Source organism: Dipodomys spectabilis, unplaced genomic scaffold (genome assembly GCF_019054845.1).
Source record: "Dipodomys spectabilis isolate Male_0828 unplaced genomic scaffold, ASM1905484v1 ptg000154l, whole genome shotgun sequence".
Classification (NCBI taxonomy): domain Eukaryota; kingdom Metazoa; phylum Chordata; class Mammalia; order Rodentia; family Heteromyidae; genus Dipodomys; species Dipodomys spectabilis.
The window spans coordinates 245,813-253,384 of NW_024870831.1; the positions used below are offsets into that span (position 1 = coordinate 245,813).

General features: G+C 36.1%; 1 non-coding gene across 1 annotated transcript; it reads left to right on the top strand.

Moving 5' to 3' along the window:
* Positions 1-6,342: 6,342 nt before the first annotated feature.
* LOC122118528 lies at positions 6,343-6,449 on the top strand. Its single transcript, XR_006149397.1, has one exon. It is a non-coding gene; the product is annotated as a U6 spliceosomal RNA (small nuclear RNA).
* Positions 6,450-7,572: the final 1,123 nt, after the last annotated feature.

Here is a 7,572-nt window from a genome sequence, read left to right on the forward strand (position 1 = left end):
ATTTTTGGATTGCCTCTTCTATTTCCTTGAAGAATGAGGTTGGAATTTGGATAGGTATTGCGTTGAATTTGTAGATAGCCTTGGGAAGTATTGCCATTTTCACGATGTTGATCTTTCCCAGTCCAGGAGCCTGGGAGTTTTGCCACTTTATAAGTTCAGTTTTGATTTCCTTTTTCAGTTTTTTAAAGTTTTCATCATAGAGGTCCTTCACTACTTTGGTTAAGTTAATTCCTAGGTATTTTATTTTTTGTGGGGCTATTACGAATGGAGTTGCTTTCCTAATTTCAGCCACATTTTTCTTATTGTTGGCATACAGAAAAGCCATTGATTTTTTAGGGTTAATTTAAACCCTGCTACTTTGCCAGAGTTTTGAATCAGCTTTAGTAATTTTGGAGTGGACTCTGTGCGATTCTTTAAATACAAGATCTTGTCATCTGCAAAGAGGGAGCGTTTTACTTCTTCTTTCCCTATTTGGATCCCTTTTACATTTGCATCTTATCTTATTGCTGTAGTTAGGGATTCCAATACTAGATTGAAGAGAAGTGGAGAGGGAGAGAGTGGGCATCCTTGTCTCATTCCTGAGTTAAGAGGAAATAGCTTTATTTTTTCACCGTTAACTATAATGCTGGCTATTGCTTTGTCATATACAGCCTTTATTGTATTGAGAAATGTTCCATGGATTCCTCATTTTTCCAGAACCATCATAATAAAGGGGTGTTGGATCTTGTTGAATGCTTTATCTGCATCTATTGAGATAACCACGTGGTTCTTATCCTTGCTGCTGTTGATGTCCTGAAGTATATTAATTGATTTGCATATATTAAACCAGCTTTGCATCCCTGAAATGTATCCTGTTTGATCATGGTGTATGATTTTTTGGATAAATTGTTGAAGTCGATTGACCAAAATTTTGTTGAAAAACTTTGCATCAATCTTAATCAAAGAAATGGGTTTATAGTTCTCTTTCCTTGATGAGTCCCTTCCTGGTTTTGGGATGTGTGTTATGATGGCCTCATAGAATGAGTTCAGTAGTGAACTTTCTTTTTCAGTTTCATTGAAGATTTGGAGGAGTATTGGTGTGATGTCTGCTTTGAAGGCCTTGTAGAATTCCTCTGTAAAACCATTTGGTCCTGGGCTTTTCTTAGATGGGAGGTCTCTTACTGTTGTTTCTATTTGAATGCTTGATATAGGCCTTTTAGGATAGTTTGACTCATCTTGGCTTTGTTTCGTCATGTCAGTATTTGCTAGGATAAGGTCCTTTTCTTTCAAGTTCTCAAACTTATTAGTATGAAAGTTTTAGAAGCATTCCCTTATAATGTTCTGAATCTTAATTGATTCTGTGATGATGTTTCCATTCTCATCTGTGAGTTTATTTGGGTACGTTCTCTTCTTTTTCTGATAAGATTTGCTAAGGGTCTCTCAATTTTGTTAATTTTTTCGAAGAATCAACTCTTTGGATTCTTGAATCTTTCTATTATTTTTTTACATTTCAATTCATTTAATTCTGATTAAATTTTAATTATTTATTTCCATTTTCTGGATTGTGTTTATCTTGCTGCTCTTTTTCAAGGAGGCTCATTAAATTGGTTTCAGATCTCTCCAATTTGTTGATGTAGGAACTCAGAGCTAGAAACTTGCCTCTGAATACTGCGTTTGCTGTGTCCCAGAGGAGCTAGTAATTGGTGTGTTCATTTTTGTTGAATAACATGAACATTTGAATTTCCTTTCTAATCTCTTCCATGACCCACTCATGATTCAGCAGTGTGTTGTTCAGGATCCATGTGTTACATGACTTTCTTTGGTGGCTTTTGGTGTTGAATTATAATTTTATTCCCTTGTGGTCTGATAGAATGCAAGGTATAACTTCAATGTTTCTGAATTTGGACAAGTTTGCTTTGTGGCCTAAAATGTGGTCTATTTTGGAAAATGTTCCATGTGTCTTCTGAGAAAAACGTGTATTCTGATGCTGCTGGGTGAAATATTTGATAGATGTCTGTTAAATCTAGTTGATCTATGCAGTTGTTTATGTCTGCGGTTCCTCTGTTGAGTTCTTGAGAAGTTCATCTATGTAGTGGGGAAAGTTGTGTGTTAAAGCCCCCAACGATTAATGTCTTTGGATCTATGTGGGATTTGAGGGAAAGTAGTATTTCTTGGATAAATTTGGGTGCTCCGTTGTTTGGCAAATAGATATTCAGAATGGTAATATCTTCCTGAAAGAGTGATCCCTTAATTAGTATGCACCATCCTTTTCACTAATTTTAATTAAAAGTCTATTTTATCTGATATTAGGATTGCAACGCCTTCCTGTTTATGGGGGACGTTTGCTTGGTAGATTTTGTTCCAGTCTTTAAAATTGAAAATGTGTTTGTTTTTGTGGGCAAGATAGGACTCCTGAAGGCAGCAGATAGAAGGATCTTGCTTTTTAATCCAAGTAGACAGACTTTGTCGCTTAATTGGAGAGTTAAATCCGTTAATGTTGAGAGATAGAACTGAGAGATATTTGAGAGTTCCTGCCATTTTATCCAACTTCTTCGGGCTGCGGCATCTGTGTTCTTCCTATGGTTCTTGGATTCTCAGTTTGGGTGCTGTTTCTTGGCCTTTATTGTGGTCTTGTTGGTTTTCTCTGTGGAGGATATCTTTAAGATTCTTTTGTAGGGTTGGTGTGGTGGAGATATATAGTTTCAATTTTTCTTTGCCATGGAAGTGTTTTATTTGACCTCCGATTATTAAGGAGAGTATAGCTGGGTAAAGTATTCCTGGTTGTTGTTTGTCTTTAGGGTATTGCTTACATCATTCTAGTCTCTTCTTGCTTTGATTGTCTCTGCTGAGAAATCTGAGGTGATTCTAATTGGTTTCCCTTTATAGGTGATTGATCTTTTCTTCATGACAACTTTAAGGATCTTTTCCTTGGTCTGAATTGATCCTGTGCATATAATGTGACAATGGGAAATCCTGTTCTGGTCTGGTCTATTGGGAGTTCTAAAAGCTTCTTGTATCTGAATAGGCCTATCTTTTTTCATGTTTGGGAAGTTCTCTGCTAGGATCCTGTTAAACAAATTTCCTAGACCATGGACTTCTGGTTCTACGTGCTCCTCTACAACAATTATCCTCAGATTAGACCTTCTAATGGTGTCTTCCAAGGGTTGAATGTTGAATAGATCTATCATATTTCTTAGATTTGTCTAGGATGGTTTTATGTCCTTTCTCTATAATATCTAGGATGTCTTCTATCCTCAGAATTCAATCTTCTTCATGGTCTATTCAACTATCCAGATTTTCTACTTTTTTTTTTTCTTTTCCTTCTAGTTGGTCGGCTTTTATGACTTCAAATTCTTTGTTGGATCTTTGTTTTAGATCTTGTATGAAATTCTTTACTTCCTTAATTTGGTGTTCAATGTTTACTCTAAATTCACTTAGTTGATTGGTTATGATTTCCTTGGAATTCCATTCCTTCTGTTGGGATCCATTCAGCATTCCCTTTGTGGACTCCCTGACTTCTTTCAGCTCTCTGTTTATGGATTCCATGAATGCCTCTATTGATCTTTGTCTATGCTCATCTTGCTCTTGCAATTCCTGTATTACTCTTTGATTAGCTTCCTCACGTTCATGCAATTACTGTAGTTCTCTTTGACTAATCTCAGCCTGCTCACACAATTCTTTTATTTCTCTTTGAGTGTTCTCAAGCTGCTCATGCAATTCCTTTATCTATCTTTGAGTAGCTTCCTCACACCCATGAGCTTCCTGTTTTGATCTTCGGTTTGCTTCCTCTCTCTCCCTATCATGCTCAGAGTCCTTTGCAGTTTTTCAATCTTTTTATTTATCATGTTTACCATTATTGTTTGTAGAGCTTTTTGGGAGTTCTCCTCTGGATTATTCATTATCTGTTCTGTCCACTGATTATCATGAGTGGGAGTTGAGATACCCGGATGTGACATTTTTCTTGTGTTTTTCCGGGTTATTTTGCCCATTTGGGATGAGAGTAACAGCAGTTTGTGCTAGAAAACTATCTTAAGGCAAGCATCACCAAAGTCTGTAGTTGCACAGTCAAAAGCATGCAGATATAATCTAGTTCAACAGATATATTTTTCAACATCAAACAACTATGCATTAATAGGCTACGAACAGCAAAGAAGAATTTGGCAAACCAGAAGTTATTAGTTTTAGCGAGAGATGTGGGTATAAATACGAATAGAGGGATGTGGAAAGGTAGAGGGAGAGCTAACTTAGTCCTAATCTAAAAGCTGGGAATAGGTTGGATAGAATGATAGTAGAGCCCGGGGAAAAAAGAAAGAGAAAAAAAAGACAAGGAAAAATAGTAAAACAAAAATTAAAAACTTAAAAGTGATACACTTAAAATTATGCAAATTAAAAACATAATATTCAGAGAAGGACGGGAATAGGATAAGAGAAAGGGAGGGATAGAAAGGAGGCGTGAAAAATTAAAAAATAAAAATGCTTAAATTTTATGCTGGTATATAGATGCAGTACTGCTATTTAGGAATTTAATTCTAAGAGGTTTTGAATTCAGTAATGAATTTCTGGATTAAGTGTGTATACAATGGGGGATAAGTTTTCCTTGCATGTTTTTAATATATATTTTTATTATAAATACTATACAGAGGGGTTACAGTTACATAAGTAAGGTAATGAGTACATTTCTTATTGAGCATTGTTACCTCCTCCTTTGTTTTTAACCCTACCATCCCTTCCCTTCACACCACCCCACCTCCCCCCTTCACCCATCCTCTGGTAGAGTGTCTTGTATATTTCATTGTTACAATGGGTCAACCAGTATCCTTTCCTTATATCTTAAATGAAGAAATGCTGGCTTGATTTATGCTGATTCTACTTTTGTAGACACATCTAAAATCACTGGCCAAGTCCAAGAGCACATAAATGAAATGCCATCATTTTTTTATCAGTTGGTATAATTGTATTCTACACATTTATTGACAAGTTAAAAATTATTCTCAAACTTTAAAACATTAAAAATACTTTCTTTTTTTTCTTATTTTCTTGGCCAGCAAATCAGCAAGACCTCAGTCAGCATTTCTCATATAGGAATTTTCACATGGGTTAGTAAAATGTATATGTAGAGTCCAGTTTTCGGAGGACTCACACATCTGCCTAGGAATTCATGCTGGTTGTTGGGAAAAGAGCTCAAGTAAGGATGCCATTTAAAGCCTTATAACTTTACTCTTTACCAGGGTATTTTCCTGCTACTTCGGTGGTTGAGAGTGTCTACAAGAGTAAGCATTCCGTGAGGAGCAGGGAGACACCGTATCACTTATACTTACTGAGGTTTCCAAGTGACTTGCTATCACTTGTACTGCATTTTGTAAATCAAATCTCTCTAAAACTACCAGTTTTAAGAGATAAGAGGATTGGTAAATGAACTATGAGAGACAAATACATCTTCAACATATATTGTTCCAAGTATTCCGTTTAAGGCATATTCAACAACTGGGGGAAATTGTGTTGGCTGTAATTATGTGTCTTTCTCCATGTGCGCATGTATACATGTGTATATGTATGTGTGTGACTAGTAACATACATGTGTACATTATGGCTTATATCATCAAATAAAGTAAGGAATCTCTAAATTTTTAACAAAAACTGTATAGTTAAAGTCTTAACTCTTCACTCTGCTTCTTTACACAAAGACTTTGCAACTTCTCATTAATAAAGTTTCCATATGCTCTAAAATGTACATACTTAGTACTTAATGTCTACTACCATAAATCTTAAATACTTTATCAAAAAGTTTTATACCTGCCAAACAGTCCTATTTTTGGCATATATAAGCAAAATCCCAAAATTAAGCATATTTAAAACATTAAAACTGTTTTTTTGGGGGGAGGGTCCGTTTGTGGGGCATGAACTCTGGGCCTGGGCACTGTCCCTCAGCTCTTCAGCTCAAGGCTAGCACTCTACCACTTGAGCCACAGCGTCACTTACCGCTTTTTTCTTTTTGCTTATGTGGTGCTGAGGAATAGATCCCAGGGCCTCATGCATGCAAGGCAAGCACTCTACCACTGAGCCACCTTCCCAGCCCTAAAACATTAAAACTTTAACAAACCTAAACACTTGCTGCAATGTTCATTTTGACAGGTGCCTTGTATAGAATAATTGAATTCCTCCTCCTACACATCTCTTGAGCTACAAATATCTGGAATTATTTTGTTTTTGGCATGTCTATCTTGATTTTATTCTTAAATGTGTGCTTATGTAAGAAGTACATGATTCTAAAATTTCACAACAATTCTTTTAAACTTATTTTTGCTGAATTGTCTAGTTTCATAAAATCAATACAAATTATACTTTATATATAAAAAATGTTCTTTGCTCAATTTAGCATCACATGCACTAACATTGGAACGATACAGAGAAGATTAGCATGCCCCCTGCGCAAGGATGACATGAAAATTCGTGGAGCATTCCATATTTTTACTACAACAGATGCTGAAAGGTATGTGGCCACAAGGGAGCTGTACTGCATTCTTGGTGAGAGTGTAAACTTGTTCAACTACTTTGGAAAGCAGTATGTAGGTTCCTCAAAAGACTCCACATAAAACTCCTCTATGACACATTAATCCCACTTTTGGGGATCTACCCAAATGATCATAAACAAGACCATACTAAAACTACCAGCACAACTATGGTTATTGCAACATTATTTACGATAGCTAGTATATGGAACCAACCCAGATGCCCTCACAAGATGAATGGATCAAGAAAATGTGGTATATATACACAATGGAATTCTATGCCTCCATCAGAAAGAATGACATCACCCAATTTGTTAGGAAATGGAAACTCTTGGAAAAAATTTTATTGAGTGAAGTAACCCAAGTCCAAAGAATCATAGGTCCCATGATTTCCCTTATTTTCAATAACAAATGTATGTCTGGGATAAGCAGAAAAGTTGAAAAGCTATGTACATAGAACCAGATAAGATGATGTTGAACCCCAAGATAGTGACACAAGTGGTTTTTTCTTTCTTGCTATTGTTTCTAACGTACTTATAATGAGCGATGGCATTTTTTTTGTTTCTTTGTATGTTTCTCCCCACGCTATAACCCGTGTTTTCTCTGTATTTGAATTTGGTGCACATACATCTTGAATGTATGCTTCTCTAATTTGGGGAGGGGAAGGGAAAAATTGCTCAAATAAGGATACAGGTTGACCCATTGTAACAATGAGATGCACAAGACACTATGTTGAAAAATGAACTTTACAATTTAGGTGGAGGAAGGAAGGGGGAGGGGAGTGTGCTTGTGGAGGTGGAAGGGAAGGGATGGTAGGGGAAATATAAAGGAGGAGGTAAGAATTCCTGTTAGGAAATGTACTAGTTTCCTTGTTCATGTAAATGTGACTCCTCTGCACAGAATTATTACAATAAAAAACATAGAAAAATGTTCTGAGATGGAAGAGTTTATTTCCTCTATTTTACCCATATAATATCGCTAACAAAGAAATTAATGCAGAACACTGATATGAAGGTAATTTGAATAAATGTATGTGAGTGTGAGTGCCGCAGCATTCAAGCAAACACGCATGTACCTGCTAACA